Consider the following 19,772-nt stretch of genomic DNA (forward strand, 5'->3'; position numbering starts at 1 on the left):
TCAATTGTGTTGTTTTTGTTTTCTAATTTTATAATGAGAACAGCTGAAGTTGTAGTAATTTGACCCAATATGATAATAAGATAAAACAATATAGAAAATACAAAATGATAATAACTTAAAAAGAGAAAAAATATCTATCTAACGAAAATAAGACACATGTTTGTTGTTTGTCTTAGTTATATTATTTAAATAAGATTCGTTTCGGTTAGTGATTTTCGCGGATGTCATTGCACAAAAGATGCAAATCTTAAACTTATGTGGCAAACCGTGGTACCAGTGTATTTATTATATAGAAATAAAGCCCGCCTAACGAGAGTTTCTGAGTTCCGAGATGACATTTCTCAATTCCAAATTAACATTTCTCGGTTTACCAGGAGGCAATTTACAAACTATCAGATTATATATTGGGCAATATGAGTAGGAATGTGTACAAATCAATCAGTCTTTCTCATATACCTGCTTAAGCTGTTTTTGTGTAAGGAGTATACACCTATAAATAAAGTTCGTATATGTGGATATACTAGCGTATTCAGTATAAACTTATATTTGCTAACGCTATGCGATGGGTCAGAAGGTATGTTATTGCTGGGAAATGTGATTGTAAAGATCCCACTTTGATGTTATCCATATGTGTCAATATATATGAGTGAAATGATACTGATATGAATAGGAACTTCTAGTTTCAGAGGTACCTGTTTATTTCTAGTTAACTGGATGTTCCCTTCCTGTACACGAATATTCAACATAAAGATGACATAAATGTATGAAAGGAAGTTTGGGATGCTCGAATAGCGAAATGTTCATCAACCGAATGTTTAAATAAAATGCTTACGATTGAACTGAAGAACAACAACTTTGCCTTTCATGGAGGTCCATACAAAATTAGACTACCCAAGGTCATGCAAATAAATTAATCTTTTATTGAAAAAACTCACATAAATGTGAATATAGTGTTCCCCAGAAGCTGCCATCAATCTTGCATTACTTAAGGTATAAAGTTTAGCCAAGCACTCAAATTCCTCCACAGAAACTACCAGTTCAATCCGCCATTTTCTACATAAGAAAATGCCTGTACCAAGTCAGGAATATGACAGTTGTTGTCCATTCGTTTGATGTGTTTGTGCTTTTGATTTTGCCATTTGATTAGGGACTTTACGTTTTGAATTTTCCTCGGAGTTCAGTATTTTTGTGATTTAACTTTTTACCAAGAAATGGTTGAAAAAAAAAAAAAAAAAAAAAAAAAAATAATGCTAGAACCCGGAAAAAACCACTATAATTCATGTATTTTGCTTAATTTTTTGTTCACACAATGAAAGTATACCGCTTATATTCCCATATGTTTTTTTTTTTTAGAATAATGTACTCTTCTTGTATGACAAACTTGCAATCAAACCATTCACTGAATACCAGCAAAAAACCATTTGTTGTTGTCAGTATTAATAAAACTTACGTTAGAGAAATGCAGTCCAGCTGCTATGTTTATATGGAATAACATGAAGGCTTTTTGTGTATGGTTATTGAAATAATAATATTTCTTAATAAAAGTTTATGCTGAAAATTAAAAAAAAAAAAAAAAAAGAAAGAAATGGCTGATTCAACTCGAAAACCGCTTCCAAAAATGGGATAAAAACACACGGTTATTAAGAAAAGTTTTCACATAGTGGGGAGGAGGCAAATTTCGAAGGTATTTCTTGGTCTAGAATGGACGTTACTGCACAAACAGAAAATATCATATAAAAGTCCCAAAATTTGTTCAATAATACTAATTAAAGAAACTTATATACGAAACAGACATATTGAAAATCAACAGCGTATTGACAAAAAAATAGCCACAACAGGTACCGACTATTTCAGTTGATATGAGATGTATTTTCCTGTTTTGTAAGTGAAGTTTATAACGTTTGTAACGTTTATAACGTTGTAATTGTTTATTCTCACCTAATCTTCCAGTTAAACTAGACCAAGTGTAAATTAGATATTGATATGGGTATTTGAACAAAATATGTGAAAACGCTCAGTAAATTTATCGATTTCGTTCTATATTTTTAATTGATATATACCAATAAAACATTGGAAAACTACGTTAGATACAATGTAAAACGAAATATTGTATGTATCATTGATTGAAAGTGGCTTTACGCCTTACAACAAATATTAGTAATATTAAATACGATAACATATAGAAACCCGTTTGGTATAGACCTACATGTTGATTCGGAGTGTATAGTGCTGCTGGAAAAAAAACCAATTCACTTGAACCTTGTCAATTTATTTTGTTAGACTCGACCGACAATTAAACCCAGACTTATTGTATTTGGTAGTGAGCAGATTACCATAAGAGAGTTGTTGCATGATATCATGATTAATGTTTATCTTTCAGCAACTATAAATGTTGTTAGCAATTACGCATGTCAAGCCCTATACTTTCAATACTCATATAATGGTTTCGTTCCTACTCATATTGCCCAATATATAATCTGATAGTTTGTAAATTGCCTCCTGGTAAACCGAGAAATGTTAATTTGGAATTGAAAAATGTCAACTCGGAACTCAGAAACTCTCGTTAGGCGGGCTTTATTTCTATATAATAAATACACTGGTACCACGGTTTGCCTCATATTGTTTCCCATTCTACTATACAGGGTCCAAAAAAAGGTCATAAAGTTTCTTATCACAGTGGATTATGATATTCATCAGTCGGTTTGTATATAAGTATAGATCATAAATTCGAAAGTTATTGGACGAAACGCACGTCTTGCGTATTAAATTTTAAACCTGGTACCTTTTGTTAGATATTATTCGTATGTTTCTCTGTCCTATATGTTCTCCCATTTATTTGTATTGTAGACCTGTCATGTAATGTTGTCATTTTAATGTTATATTTAACATTGCCATAAAAGCGGGAGGTTTGACTAGCCACAAAACCAGGTTCAACCCACCATTTTTTTCTTAAAAATGTCCTGTACCAAGTCAGGAAAATGGCAATTGTTATCGTATAGTTTGTTTCTGTGTGTGTTGCATTGTCGTTTGTTGTTTGTTCACTTCAGTGTTTCTGTTGTTTCGTTGTCCAAATGTACTAAATTGTATTGTTTATTTGCGTAATTCTCTGTCCGTAATGTTGTACTGTATTCATGTCATGTAATTGTGTCATTTTAGTGTTATATTTAATATTGCCATAAAAGTGCGAGGTTTGGCATGCCACAAAACCAGGTTCAACCCACCATTTTTTTCTAAAAATGTCCTGTACCAAATCAGGAAAATGGCAATTGTTATATTATTCGTTTTTGTGTGTGTTACATTTTAATGTTGTGTTTCTGTTGTGTCGTAGTTCTCCTCTTATATTTGATGTGTTTCCCTCAGTTTTAGTTTGTAACCCGGATTTGTTTTTTTTTCTCAATCCATTTATGAATTTCGAACAGCGGTATACTACTGTTGCCTTTATTGAATCCATATTTACTAAATAGAAAATGAGTATATATTCACAATCCCAAACATATACTAGTACTACAGATATTTACAATAAGTACAATGGCACATTTCACAGTACATACACAGCACAACATAACTAAAAAGAAAAAAAAAATACCTAACTCCCAGGAAAATTCAAAACGGAAAGTTCCTAATCAAATGGCAAAATCAAAAGCTCAAACAAATTAAACGAAAGGATAATCAACTGTCATATTCCTGGCTTGGTACAGGCATTTTCTAATGTAGAAAATAGTGGATTGAATCTGTTTTTAAAGCTAGCTAAACCTCTCACTTGTATGACAGTTGCATAAAATATCATTATATTGACAACAATGTGTGAACAAAACAAATAGACATAACAGGTAAAAATGTCAGAAATAGGGGTGCTACAGATAACATTGTGGTATAATCTTAATCACTATAAAAACAAACAAATATGTCAACAAAGAAAAACAAATAAGCATATAGACAAAGCACATTAGAAAAAACGAAAGACAAGAATACAAAAATTTACCATCGCACAATAAAACAATGATGGGATGTATAAGTACCGAGTCACGTCAAATGGATATTAGCAAAAATAGACTAAAAGTAATAATTTACAAAGACAAATAAAAGAACACTTTAACACGTTATTAAGATGATTAACAACGTCAGTACCTAGAATCTATACTTCAAGACAATCACGTATTATTTGTGAAGTTGATTCTGAATATTTATCAACAAGGTCTTGGTATCTTCCGATGAACTTTTTCAGAAAAAGGACAAGACATTCTTTGACATAACCCTGGTTCATTAACTTTCTTACAGCATATAACAACACTGTATTTACAATTAAAAACGTTTTTATAAACGATATTGTAGACACTATCCACTGATATAAAACTTTATTGCATTCGAAGTTACCATGCGAGCTATATCATTTAAAGGTAAGTTTAACATAACAGCTGGTTTATTTTTAGCAATCTCGATTACTAGAGATGGGCATTCATTCCTTCTACCAGTGTCACTGATGTAAGGGGCGTCAGTCTCAATTACTAGGTTTTGCAAATGTATATCACAAACGACGCTTCTGATATCAATATACATTTTATTCATTATTTGAAACAGGTTATGCCGAATGTGCAACTTAACAAGCCCCTTCCAGTTTCTGTAAGTCTTCAAACTATCGACGAAACAATGCTTATGAATAGGATCCTTACGATGTAGAATCTTTATCTAGAGATTTCTTTCAAATATGTCTACCTGTCAGTACTTCAAGATTAAACAATCTACTACCCAAATTATTCTTTGATTCCAATTTGACCTCATTTGGGAGAATTTTGAAAGTAAATCTATATAACGGCTATCTTTTCTGGGATTACACCTATCACTTTTTGTGGGCCAATGTTGAGGGTAGTAGTAATGAGCGACAATCAGACTACTAGTTCTTGTGATTTCTTTGTGATGTCTGACAAGAAAAAAATCAATTTATCAGAATATCTGGTCTTTTTGTAGTATATATCAAGATGGAAATGTGTGTCGACCAAATTATATACGATCATTTTTGTTGTCATTGGATACAGGCTGTGTCCTTTTTCAAATGTGATTAAGATTTCTCCTGAATTTGTGTCTGTTTATTATTCAAAATAGTCATACATATATGATATTTCGTTCAGAGAAGACACTATTCAGGTGATATTGACTAAACAAATTTCTTGGTTTTCGTTGGAAAAACAAATAAAACCTAACAGAAATTTATTAAGAGTAATTATTGACAGTATTTAATTTGCCACATGGGACCAACATAATTTTTGTGACGATTCTTAACTTTCCGCATTCTTCTTGGCTCCTCAGTTGAATATTCTTTCAAATCAGCATCATCCTCATCAAAATCGTAGATAACGATATCATCTGTGTTCTGAACAATTTCGAGGTCATTCAAATTTTCATGACGATTCTTTGTTCTTTTTTATGTTGTTTTATTTTGCTGAGTATGCAAGTCTTTTATGAGGATAGCGTCATACGATGCAGTGTCATCACAGTATATCAACACGTCCGATGTTTCCACTGCAGTATTTCTGTTTGTATCGACGCATCACGGTATATCGGAATTTCCGGTATGTTTGGATTCCATTTGTCAAATGTTGTCTCGAAATTAATATCTGTGTCCGTCTCATATGAGATTGATGCACTTTAATTCTTGGATCAGTTTCCACTCCGTTGTAGCCAAATCGTAAGATCGTCGTCGGAACATATATGTGAGCGATCATGGTGTACGATCTAACTTTTTTCTGTCGTTTTTCTGTTACTGTATCCCATTTGTAAACAGCGTCCTTTTTGTAGAAGATTATGACTTTGGGCCTGAGATCATAACCTATCTTTTGTGGTTGATGTGCTGATTTCTGATTATTCTTACCAACATAATGAATTTAATTAAGTGAAATAATAAGATTGTGTAAGTATTCTAGTGTAGGTTTGCAGCCAAAAAATAATCAATAAGTTGGTTAACCTGCCTACTAAACATTTTAAATTGCACTAACACCTGTATGTTTGTTCGATGTTGCTCTGATGGCCTCTTTGGGTAATTCTAAAACATTTACGCCTGTCCCAAGTCAGGAGCCTCTGGCCTTTGTCAGTCTTGTATCATTTTTAATTTTAGTTTCTTGTGTATAATTTGGAGTTTAGTATGACGTCCATTATCACTGAACTAGTATACATATTTGTTTAGGGGCCAGCTGAAGAACGCCTCCGGGTGCGGGAGTTTCTCGCTGCATTGAAGACCCATTGGTGGCCTTCGGCTGTTGTCTCCTCTATGGTCGGGTTGTTGTCTCTTTGACACATTCCCCATTTCCATTCTCAATTTTACCCATTTATGTTTGTTGTTCTTGTTTTTTTTTATCTGTAGTAGATCACATAAATCCATCTACCAGGCTAAGACTTTCACAACAGTGTATGCAGTTTGATTTTGCAACGGATACTTACTAACGGATATGTTCAAGTTATGTTTTACTGTGAGAGGTATAGGACCAAGTATGTCCATGTACTCTTTCTACTGGAATCCCAGAGTGATATTGCCCTAACTTTTCAAAAGATTGTTTTATTTTTCTTTCTCTCTCCGCTTTTCATATTCCACATGCTCTAACGATTGTCTTGGAATTGGTAGACATTCCCTGACAAATATAGTACTGTTACAGCTCATTTATTTACTTGAATGTCCCTTTGGTATCTTTCACCTCTTTTGTAAGGTCTTCGTCTGTCCCATATGATCTGACAAGGGTTTATTATGACACAACTCTAATACTTGCTTTCTCATAATTTTTGAAATCATTAACAAAATTCTTGGTTTAATAGAATCTTTCCATTCTTAGTAAAGCGCACATCGTTTACCATTAGCAACGATAGGTCCAAACATGTTTAACAGCAGGAGTGCTAAATTATATATATGTATAACATGGTAGGTTGGTGTTTTTTTCGAACAAATTAAAATTTTTGTCTTTTTTCTGTTCCTCGTTGATCTTCTCTTAAGTAAAAGCCCCTACGTCAAACTGATATTGGCTGTACCTAGTTAACTTCTTCATCAAATAATTCGCATTGATCTTTAATACTTGTGCAAAATTTACGTTCACCGCAAATAAGCTGTTTAATTACGGGCTGATACTGAGCAGACTCATCGATCAAACGGACAAGTTGTCCCTTCATATTTTTGAATTTTAAAAGCCAAATAAAGCTTTCTTGGTCTGACTGGACGATACAGGGTCGACCATGAAGATAATGTGTCTACTGTCGGATGAATGCAACAATATCCAATAGTTATGTTGTGGTACAGTTGTTACGTTGAGTGGAAGCAAGTAGCTTTTTTGCGAAACTAACTGTTTTCTCTTCTCCATCTTGCACTTGACTAGACGAATTTGAGCGCCTTTGGTATCATCAGAAGAGTACGTACCATCTGATCTAGAATAGTGATATATAACCGCAACAATTAAACTGTCCTTCAAAGAATCAAATGTTTATAGGTGTTTTTGTCAAGTTATAGATTCGTTCAGTCTCAAATATTTCGGCATGTATTTTTGACGTTTAGGGAAAGTAAGTCATGTCATTTCACAAAAAATTAATTCAAGTACTTTTCAGTATCAATTTAAGTCGTAAGAATTTTTGTTCAAAAAGCCTTGAACTTAAAGCTGATATTTGTTTCTGCATTCATAGAATGGTTTTGCTTCAACTTATCTGGTCTATATTCATATTGTTTCGTGCCTTGTGGTAAACTGTGAAATGACAAGATGGATTGTGAATGTCAAATTTGAATTGTGAAATGTCAAACTGGACGCGAAAAATGTCAACTTTAAACTACTAAATGTCAATTTGAACCCGCAAAATGTCAATCAGGATATTTTGAAATATATTCGATTAACACTAAGATACATGTATTACGTAGGTTTTATGGTTGTGAATAAAAAGATAAAGTAAACTGCTGACTGTTGGATCTGTCCCTATGTTTAGATAAAGTATCTACATCGTTTATACATAAATACGTCAATAACATTTAAGTTAAAACACTTCTCATTGTAAGTTCCTTGAAATAAAAATTTAACAACTGGTTATTTTGAACTACATTAATTTAGTCACTCCCTGGTTTTTTTTCAAAACCAGTTTTTTGTGATGTGTTTACTTATTTTTCTATCTTGTTTTATGGTATAATAAATACTAGTATATTTCAGTCAATAATATATATTTTGACAACATATTCTATGTATTGAAATTTAAGATTTATGTAGAGGAAGTGTATTTTCTTTTTATTGGGATATTAAGATATTTCAGTAGAGGACTCTTAACAGAACCAATTCAATAAACTATCAACTAAATTAATTTAGGCTACCGAGATATTTCAAAATACTCTTTCCCAACTTTGCCATCTATCATACGTTCTGTCAAAGTGATAGTTCACTGTAAAGTGATATTATATACTAAAGCTACCAAGTCCAAACATTTTTGCCGGGGTAGTTTAGACACAATGATAACGTATAAAGCGCTTATTATGACTAACCGATTATCGCTAAATTGATGTCAAATTCCTCATTTGAAATACGTGTTAGATTTTAATTTTAGTACTGTCAAGTATGTTAAACGATCAATTAAAGTACATGTAACAAATTATTTAGACACCATTCGACTGTAACAATTTATTCATTGAATTTACTGAACCCGAACCTTTTTTTATTGTTTTGAATACAACAGATATTCTATGTTTTGATAATTATGATTGGTTTAAAGTTTTTATTTAATTGTCTAACTGCACTTCCTGGTCTAACATGAATACGCCATTCGATTCATTTAGAAAACTTTACTGCATTACGAGGCATAATACTACACATTACAACAATACGTCAAGTTCATTTAGACTTTAAAAATGTGTCAAGGTTTTGTTTTGTTCTGAACTGCTGAACAATTTTCTTTGGGTTTGTCCTTTTATTTCTAGGTCTTTTAACAATAATTGCTTTTCTTAACTATTTACGTTGATCAAAAAGCCCTGACAATTCACTGTTATATAATGTATATATAAACAACGGTAATATATGGTAATAATTTCAATAAATTTAGTTAATTCTTATAGACTCTGTAATATGATAACAAATCATTTCGCTCGTTTTTGCACGCATCCTTAAGTTTTAATGGTTTTTTTTTTTTTATTGAAACGTAAGCAAAATACATGAATTATAGTGTGTTTTTTTTTCGGGTTCTAATTTTTTTTTTTTTTTTTTTTTTCAGCCATTTCTTTGTAAAAAGTTAAATCACAAAAATACTGAACTCCGAGGAAAATTCAAAACGGAAAGTCCCTAATCAAATGGCAAAATCAAAAGCACAAACACATCAAACGAATGGACAACAACTGTCATATTCCTGACTTGGTACAGGCATTTTGCTATGTAGAAAATGGTGGATTGAACCTGGTATTATAGCTAGCGTTTGAATGTGTTTTTATAAGAGAGGGACGAAAGATACCAGAGGGACAGTCAAACTCACAGATCGAAAACAAACTGACAACGCCATGGCCAAAAATAAAAAGACAAACAGACTAATAATAGTACAGATGACACAACATAGAAAACTAAAGACTAAGCAACACGAACCCTACCAAAAACTGGGGGTGATCTCAGGTGCTCCGGAAGGGTAAGCAGATCCTGCTCCACTTGTGGCACCCGTCGTGTTGCTTATGTTATTACAAATCCGGTAAATAGTCTAATTCGGTAGATCACATTCGTGAAAAGGGAAGGGTATTGTAGTTACGACATAAGGAACATATCCGATATCATCTGTGAAACGGTTATTCCATAACGGTCAACCAACTCATCAACTCATCATGTCAAGCCATAAATATTTTAATGAGCTTACATGGATACTGTAAACCAACTTATTTTCGCGGATACTTTATTTCGCGTTTAACCCTTTCTAGTCCACTTCGCGGTTAGTTAATTTCGCGATTTTCTAATTTTACTTGATGTAGTTTAATAAGGAAAGATCCAAGTTTAACATATTCGCGACGATTTATATTCGTGTTATTTTTCTACTCGCGACGAAAGACGCGAAAATAAATCGCTCGCGAAAATAAGTTGGTGTACAGTATTCAGTGATGTCTGCATCTGCATATTCAAGGAATGTTTTACATACATAAGCACCTGCTTATGCAGCGATTGTTTTGAAAGTTGATAGTAACAGACTTCCTGGTGTCCTAGCACTCCCTTTGTGTTGGGTGAGGATTGTCCTTGTAACTAGTGTTGTTACTACGTTAGTGACACATTTCCATTAATCCCAATAGGGAGTATGCACGGATTTCGCCGAACCTCGAAGATCTCGATACAGTGCTCCGAAGAACTTAGGAATCTTCCAGTACATGCAATTTTTGCTACAATTCTTATAAGTATAAATATTCAAAGTTCCTACATTTAGCAGACTGTACAGACGCTAACATATAATCGAAGAAAATTTAAATGCACCTACATCGTGAAGTTAAATATTGATTGAATGATTGTGTGTGCTCAACGCCACTTTCAGTTCTCTTGGCAATATCGTGGCAACCAGCTTTTTTTTGTTTGAGGAAGCCAGAGAACCTGGAGAGAAACAATCGACCTTCGGTAAAATCAAACAAACTTTTAGCCCTTCGTATGTCTTATATCACCATTGGTGTTTAGATGTATAGCACTCTGAATATTTTGACTCCAACATTAATTGACTGGGATTATCTGTTTGTCCTGACGTCGGTCGGTGGTTCTCTCCGGTTACTTTCTCTTGCTACACTGATAAAAACTGACCGTCATGATATACTTAATAGTGCTGAAAGTGGAGTTAAACACAAATAATCAATGAATCAAAAAAAGAAACTGATACTTAATCACCTTCATAATGTAGAATATAAAGTCTATACTCGGGCTCATTTAGAGCTAGTATTTTATATAGAAGCTCGTACATTATGAATGACCTTATGTTTAACTATAGATGTCTTTTGTTTTCTGCGTCTTGTTTACAAGTGTATATGATTATGTTTTTAAAGTATCTGCTTAAAGAGTTAAAACAAGTGTGGAGTTCTTTTAACCTTGTGAATTAGCATGTTAATAATTAGATTCAGTCCGTCGTGTAATCAACAGGGATCGTATTCATATTCACATTACATCAACATGTTCTGTTTGGATATGAAAGTAATATTTGCCATTGGACGTTAAACGCATATTCATCCTTTAAAAAAGTCTAAAAGAAAGTTATATTTGTTTCCAGTAGTCATTAGTGGAACGTTCTGTGTAAGAAATTTTACCATCGGAAAAGAAATTACAAAAAATAATATATGATAATAGGTGTGCTAAGGTGCACGTAATAGTTTTAAATTATACGTTTATATAAAAAAAATGCATATTTCTATCATTTCTGTTTCTAAAATAATATCGGATGTCTTTTTCATTATCTATTTTGATGTACTTAAATAATTTTACTTGGTAAGAACAAATGATGTGTTAAAAATTTTAATGAATAGATTATTTAAAACAGTAAATGCTATTTAAAACTTTACTAAACACATTTTAAGACCAATTGCACAAGGTGATTACGGCATTTAATTACTTCCTGGAATAAGAATACTACGGGATTTTAAGAGCGGATTTCATTAAGGTAGGATTATATTTTTCTACCCGTAGAATATATATATATATATCAGTTTAATTATTATTTAAGATTGACTTTGTTAAGATCAGACAAAGAGTTTTCGTCTTTTTAATCCTGCAAATATAATTTGTCTATCCTAAGAACATACTATTTTGAAGAGTTCACGTTTGCAATTATGCGTCTACAGAAAAGAATATTTTGCATCATGTATTTTTTAGCTTACATTTGTTTAAATGATTATCATGTTCAGATAATTGTAATTTTTCAGTAACATTTGTGGACATGAGTTATAACGTTTCCAAACAGGAATTTAGCAATTATAACATTATCACCTATATTAAACGTAAATTCGTTAACAGATAAGTAACATGATGGAGTTGCAACCAACGAATAGAATCGACATTCAATTTTTAGTAACGGACTGATTTGGTCAATAGCATTGAATTTAAGCACGTATGATATATACTAATTTAGATTGATTTTTTTATTGAAGAAATTAACTTTTAAGATCGCTTCCTGGTGGTGACATAAGATATTACATAATTTGCTGGATGTGATTTATGTCTTTCTTAGAATTGATCACAACATTGAATGACAAATAAAGCAAACAAATTCCTGTGGACAATCCCGATTTTTTATAGATACAAAAGTGCGATTAGTCTTTAAATGATACATTTATTAAGTCAACAAGTTTATGAATTATCTTGTTAATCTTCTCTTTTTGGTTTAAAGACGTATCTATAAACATTATTGTAATACTGTCCTATCATTTCATCTTGAAATTTGTGGGATGAACATCAATTCGCTTATTTATAGTTTGAAGCAATACTTAGATATTCCTTTGTTACTGCATTGACGCTTTGCACAATAAAATGTAAAGCAATATCTGATGTAAATAGAAAACCTGTCCACCATAGTTCACAGAACAAGGATCCAAAACAAAAACAAAATTCTGGGAATTACGCTGTGTGAAATCTTCTCCGAGGTAACGCCACTGATATTAGAGTGTAAGAATAATCAAATATCATGAAGTTAGGGATATTGAACTTGCATTCGGTAAAGATATTGTACTTGTTGTTTCCTGGTGTGTTTTTATCTGATATATCGTTATTGTAGACTGAATTAATTTCAAATTCTACTTTTCATTGATGGATATTTGATAAGGGTTCAGGTCTCTAATAAACTAGTTTAAACTCACATCGCCCCTAATTTAAAAATGTATTTTAACAAAGACTGAAATTCCAGCTATCAAATTCCCTGAATGATTTTTGGGGTTGGTGGTGTTGTGCACTTTGAAATTTTAGTTACTTTAGAAACTGTTGTGTTGTTTTGTGTTGTATTTTGTGGAATATTATCACAAACTACAAACACTTTAACTTACTTTGAAATTATTTTTGAATAAGTGTTTACTTTACGTGTATTTTGTTTCATTAAGTTGTTTCCCAGTCGTTTCGTTTGTTGATATAGTATAACGTTTGATTTTGTCCGGTTTTAAAGTCTTCCTCTCTTTTTTAACTTACCTTGAAGTTCGGTATTTTTGTTTAATACTTTTTTAGGTACGATGTAGAAAATGTTCTTGCTTAGGACTTTTGTTCCTTTCTTGGTATCGATATTTCAATTTCACATTTGGAGTAGCTCTAATCTAAAATTAACACAAGTGAGACGATTATTCGTTCCCGTTGTTCATTTTATTATTGCGTTTCCTGTGTTATTTCGTGTTCTCTTCTTATGGTGTGTATATTCCCGACCCTGTTTGCCATTCCTGTGTCTTTAGTGACGTGTTGGTCCCAATAAATGCTTATATAGATTTAAGATATTGCGATATGATTGACATGAAATAACTTCATAAACCGAAGGACAAATAACATTGAACCAAATTAAAAATTTTAAAAACAAACTGACAACGCCATGGCCAAAAATAAAAAGACAAACGGACAAATAATAGTACAGATGACACAACATAGAAAACTAAAGACTAAGCAACACGAACCCCACCAAAAACTGGGGGTGATCTCAGCTTACACCCTTTTCCTTTTGTCTTTTGATGGATAGTTGTTTCATTGACACTGATATCACATCTACCTTTATTGTATATTATTTATTTCTAGTAACTGATTTCTGTTCAAGGAGATCTTTTTGTATTTGTGTTTCTACACCTCTCTTGTTTCTTTCATTCGTTTTGTTTGTGTTTTTACTAATAGGGTTCAACTGTTATCCATTTTCAGAAGGTCTGGATCTTCGTCTTGTTCGTTATTCTAATCTCCTTAATTTTCAGTCCTAGCTTTTACCTTTCAATTATGTATTGACTAATACAATATTAACATAAATGTATTTAGATGACGGAGAGGACTTTTGTAATTTCATTTTTTAGTTGTTTTTCATGGTAGTTAATGAAAATATTTCATAAAGTTTGAGGGTCATAAAACTCCTAGGATGATTCTATCAGCCATGTAGCTATATTAATTGCTTTATTCTGGGCGTCAAAGAAATCGACTCACTTATTCTGGCCTATCATTATCCCTTTCACCGATAGCTGCCCAGACAGAAGCTACTCTGAGACGATGGCTTCCCTGGCTACTATTACTCAAGTGGGAGATCTTCATAATAAATGTCAATAAAAACTTGTCTGTAGTTATTTGTGTCTTTATTTCATTCACTAACACCATGTTCACAGTTTTGTTCATGTTTTGATAATTTTTCTTCATAAAAAATTCAAATTTTCAAATTTTCGGCATTATCTAGGTGAATTCTCAAAATTCTGCTCTTTGACCCAAAATCGTAATTTTTAACCAAAAACGGCAAAATTTTGAAAAATTTAATGAGGCTGTACAAATTCCTTACACTGAACGATGTCCATTCCAAGTGTTTTGTACATAAAACGACATTTTATGTCAAAAAAGTATACTAGTTTGGCTTCAATTCTTCCATATTCTTTCAAAAAAAATGTTCCCTCATTTCAAATTCTCGTAAATTCCGTAAATTTCCTCTGATTTTGACACGGTTTTCAACACACGGAAGCGCCATGTTTACACTTTCATCCGGGTATTCAACAAAGAAAGATAACTCGTGTTTGCACTGTTTTGAGCGGGAAATATAAAAGAGGTATTCCGATCCCGGTAAAACGGGACTCATCGTCAGCTGTCTGAAGCGTGAATCCCGGTAAACCGGGACTCATCGGCGAAAGGGTTAAGTATAAAAGATAATTTTGTTATATTTCTCATTAGCTAGGTTATAAGTTTTGAAATACTTGACTTACATTTACAGTTGCATAGCTTCGCATATGTTTGAAAATTTTGATAAAATTGTTCAAGCTAAGGAAAGTTCATAAAGTCAATTAAAATAGTACAGCCATGTGTAATTATATGTATAATTCTGAAAAACGAATATAATAAATCAAAAATCAAAACCAAAAGTGAACCTTATGTATTGCGTTTCAGATTTGGATGTAAAGTACTGATTTAAAAGAAAGTGTTGGTTTTTTTTGTACATATGTTTTAAATCTTTTAGATATATTATTAAGTCTCGTAAATAGCTTCCACCAAACTTCATCCACTTTTTGAAATTACCCAATGAGTAAGGTAAAATATCCTGAAATCACGGTCCTTGTGAATTCAAGGATATGTTGGGTTTACGTATACGTTCATTACGTTCATAAATATCACTTCAACGACTGATATAACAAAAATACGTTTATTCATAATCGACTGTAATTACGGCTTCAAATATCTAATACATGTATATGTAATCAATGTTGTGCTCATTGATAAATATGCAATGGTATTTAATTTAACATATTGTAAGTGGTAAATTAAGATAACATTTCCTTTTGTAGTTAGTATAAAGAAAACGTCGAGGCTTTTGCGAAAAGTTTCAAACTTATGTATTGTATGAATATAATAAATGCGTATTGTCATTCGAGAAAATTGTGTTATTGAATTTTGAAGATTTTAATTATTGCTGTATTTACTATACTATATATAAAAATATTGTTTGTTGTGGAGCCAAATGGGTTGGCAAATATCCCGATTATTTCCAAGAGTAGGTGTAGATGGTTGAATAATGTTACTAGAATACACGGAACCCCAATCCAATCGATCTAGGCTAAAATGTTACTTTTTTTAATGATTTTTGTTTTCGAAAAAGAATTCCAAGTTTTTCCCGTTGATGTACGTGAAATCACATCCAAAGAAGGAATTTGTAAAAATTAAAGCTTAGATGATTGAATATGTTTTTACTTTTCCTTTTTGAAACGCATGGAATTCATGTTCGGAATAACGGACAGAAATACAGTTGAACTCTGTTGTGTGGAAAACTTGGATGAGTCGAGCTGTTTTGTTAGTCACGGTAGAATTTCCATTTGTTCAAGGCATTTCTATCTTTGATGAGAAGAATTCGGTTGATTCGAAATCTCGGTTTACTCGAACATGTTTCGAAGTCGCCTCGCAGAAAAATGAACATAGATTAACCTCGATGTGTCGAAGTGCGAAATAAAGAAAATATTTGAAGGAAAAAGAAAACAATTTCAGTTCGAAATAATGAACCAAACATTGAAATTGTATCCTACCGTAGTCTATAATCGGTCATCATGGCGGTTCGTTCGGACTTTGTTATTGTACTTATCACACGGGAAAACTCCGCATTGATGTCACTTCGCTAATACCAGCGTACAAAATTAGTGCAGAATACATTTTTTCTACTCTTCTAAATAAACAAACATTTCGAAAGATATGTTTTCAATGTTATTCTAAAGTATTGTACAAAAATGCCAATTTTCTAATGGCCGTTTCAAACCTGACTTCCGAATGCCTAAAAACATTCGAGAACTTCAGAAATCCCCTTTTCCGGCCTCCATTGGTTTGTTTACATTCCATTAAGCGTCATCAATCTTAATGGCAAACCAAACAGGCCAAGCAAATCGTATTTTTAAGAATTTCAAAATGGCAAGCACCTTACGTCATACGCGATTTTCCCGCGAAAAAAACCCATCTAAATTGAAAGAAAACTTTGGGAAACAAACGATAATCATGCCATATTTTTGTTCGGGAATATAGAGTAGGTTAATAAAAAACAATATACATATATTTTTCATAAAAAAAATATTTGTTCAATATAAAGATATCGATATTCTGACCATAAGTAAATATTCATATAAAATTCCATTGATATCAAATTTCATGGCTAAAAATGAGGTGTCCGATTGAATAAACCCCCAATTTATTGCAAACTATTTCAAAGCAATATCATACAAACAAATAATGTAATTGCCTTGTACTAAAAAATCACCTAATTGACAGTAGAGCAATTTGATTGGGTATAACGATTCAATGTGTCACGTGGTTTTGAAGCCATTAGAATTTTAATGTAAACAAACCGCGTCAGCTGCTGCAGTATGGAACAACATCATACATTCAGTGACTGAGAAACAATTATAAGTAACCAAGCTTGACAATACACAGTAATAAAAAAACAAAGCTAAGTCTACAGAAAAATAAAATAAAAAATGGCCTTAAGTGCACGACTTACCACCATTGCGGGATATGTTTTTATAATGCACCAAAATAAGTTTTGTCATTTGTTCTATGCTCATCATTTTGTTTGTACTTGATGTTTGATCATAAGGAAAATTATGTTTGTGGAACAATTTTTACCTGAGATAATTAGGGAACGAATTAAAGTTCCAAGCCGAAAAGTTCAAAAAAGATCAATGAATGATGAAAACTTTAACTAAACTGATAAAGCTTTGTTAATACAGGAAGACTTGACCTCAGCAGAAAGCGTCTTATGAGAAATTAGAAAAATTATACATCTATAAATTTTTTTTTCGTTTCGCAAGTACTTCCATATTTTAAATTTCCTTATCTTTTGTAAATATCAGATGTGAACTGTCTGTCTGGGTTTTTTATCAAATGAATTATTTTTAATACTGCATGTACTGTCAATGTATATTCATTGGGATATTCAATACGTTTTCTGCCTTTTACATCGGGCTGATAAAACAAGGTACAATATTAAAATGGTATAAAATTATGAACTCGTAATCTCTGATAACTCGCACCTCGAATGAGTCGAATAGTTATTTCAGGTCCCTCGGATTCCAACTTATCGAGATTCGACTGTAGGTCACCACTTTTGATGGTTTTTTGTGGTTTTTTTTAAACTGTTTCGTCTTAATTCGATTAATGAGATTTTACTTTTTTAATATTCAATTTCTTGGTAAACAGCTGTCAAAATGTTTACATGCTCGTGAGTTCTCAACCCAACAGAGGACTCTTCATTTTAAGTTTTACTCCATTGTTATGATAAATAAAACAGAAATTTACAGTAAAGACATGTGTGCAATTAGTACGGTGTGTGAGTTCTCAATCCAACAGAGGACTCTTCATTTTAAGTTTTACTCCATTGTTATGATAAATAAAACAGAAGTTTACAGTAAATACATGTGTGCAATTAGTACGGTGTGTGAGTGCTCAATCCAACAGAGGACTCTTCATTTTAAGTTTTACTCCATTGTTATGATAAATAAAACAGAAGTTTACAGTAAAGATATGTGTGCAATTACAACGGTGACCAGACTCAATATTTTTTAGATTTAATCGTCAAACATACTATATGGCTATATTATATACCATTGGATATGTCAAATTAATTACTTTCAAAATATCAATGGCTTCAAAAAGTAATCCAGCTGGTAACAGTTTTGCATAAGATAAAAATACTATAAAAAAGAAGATGTGGTATGATTGCAAATGAGACAACTCTCCACAAGAGACCAAATGACAAAGAAATTAACAACTATAGGTCACCGTACGGCCTTCAACAATAAGCAAAGTCCATACCGTACAGTCAGCTATAAATGTTCATTTCATTTCCTCTATATTTTAAAAATTTAAAGATTTATGTAGCAATTTATGTTAAATTTCAGATGCAGAAATCTTATAAATTCAATTTACAATAAAAACACTATCAAAACGTCGATTCTTATGAATAGTGACCTTTTTCAAACACTTGTTCGATTATGCAAGACCAACACATGTTCCGTTAAAGTTACAGTAGTTACCTTACCTGGTGACATTCAACCTCTGCAATAAATGATAAAAATTGGGTTTTCTTGAAGCCTACTACCCTGAAAGCGTATTTGGCAAATAAAGGCAACAGTAGTATACCGTTGTTCGAAACTCATAAATCGATAGAGATAAAAACAAATCCGGGTTACAAACTAAAACTGAGAGAAACGCATCAAATATAAGAGGAGAACAACGACACAACAACATCACAACATTAAAATGTAACACACACAGAAACGAACTATAACATAACAATGGCCATTTTCCTGACTTGGTACAGGACATTTTAAGAAAAAAAATGGTGGGTTGAACCTGGTTTTGTGGCATGCCAAACCTCCCGCTTTTATGGCAACGTCAAACACAACACCAAAACGACAACATCACATGACAGGACCACAATACAAATAAATGGGAGAACATAAAGGACTAAGAAACACACGAATAATAGCTAACAAAAGGTACTAGGCTTAAAATTCAATACGCCAGACTTGCGTCTCGTGCACAAAGCTCATGCATTTAATTCATAAGAAACCAAACCACTAAATACCTCGCAAACACTTATAATTTTAACCCAATATCCTCAAAGAAGTCTAAACAACAGAATTCAGCCAGGAGTTTCTTCTGTTTTATATGTCAAGGAATATGATTGGGAATTTCTGCATAATTCTGACCCCTCACATAATTCTGCTGACATATGTCCTTCAAAATACACAGGGTGTAATGTATTATTAACCTCTCGCCATCCGTATTCTAAAGGTGACGGAAAAGGGCGTTTAGCAAGGTGTGATGCGGTCCAAATTTTAGTTTGAAAAGAAGCACGTAAAACATGCCGTTTCATGACGCTTCAGAGGAGTTTACAAATAGTTGGAGAAAAGGCTCATAATCGCCCGCCCTTTACACAGCTAATGTTCCCCATTTGCACCCATATTTTTGACGCTTCACTTGCAGTCAATTAAGATCTGTTTAGTCTATGTTTAGACTGATCAGTAGCTTTTATTAATTTGGTCACAACAACAATATATATTGGGGTAGGTATTGCAGAGTTCACTATTACAAGAAATAATGTTTTATGGAAACATTGTTCGAGATATTAGCTTGATTTTATCTTGTAGC

The 19,772-nt window shown here is 32.5% G+C and overlaps 1 protein-coding gene across 1 annotated transcript in view; it reads left to right on the forward strand.

Annotated features, from left to right (window-relative positions):
- The first annotated feature begins 11,520 nt into the window (after positions 1–11,520).
- LOC127737590 (uncharacterized) overlaps positions 11,521–19,772 on the forward strand; it is a 48,085-nt gene continuing 39,833 nt past the window's right edge. Inside the window, exon 1 of the mRNA XM_052248421.1 lies at positions 11,521–11,601. The gene's annotated coding sequence lies outside the window, so the exon portion shown is untranslated. The remainder of the gene's footprint in view (positions 11,602–19,772) is intronic.

Source organism: Mytilus californianus, unplaced genomic scaffold (genome assembly GCF_021869535.1).
Source record: "Mytilus californianus isolate M0D057914Y unplaced genomic scaffold, xbMytCali1.0.p SCAF_4, whole genome shotgun sequence".
NCBI lineage: Eukaryota > Metazoa > Mollusca > Bivalvia > Mytilida > Mytilidae > Mytilus > Mytilus californianus.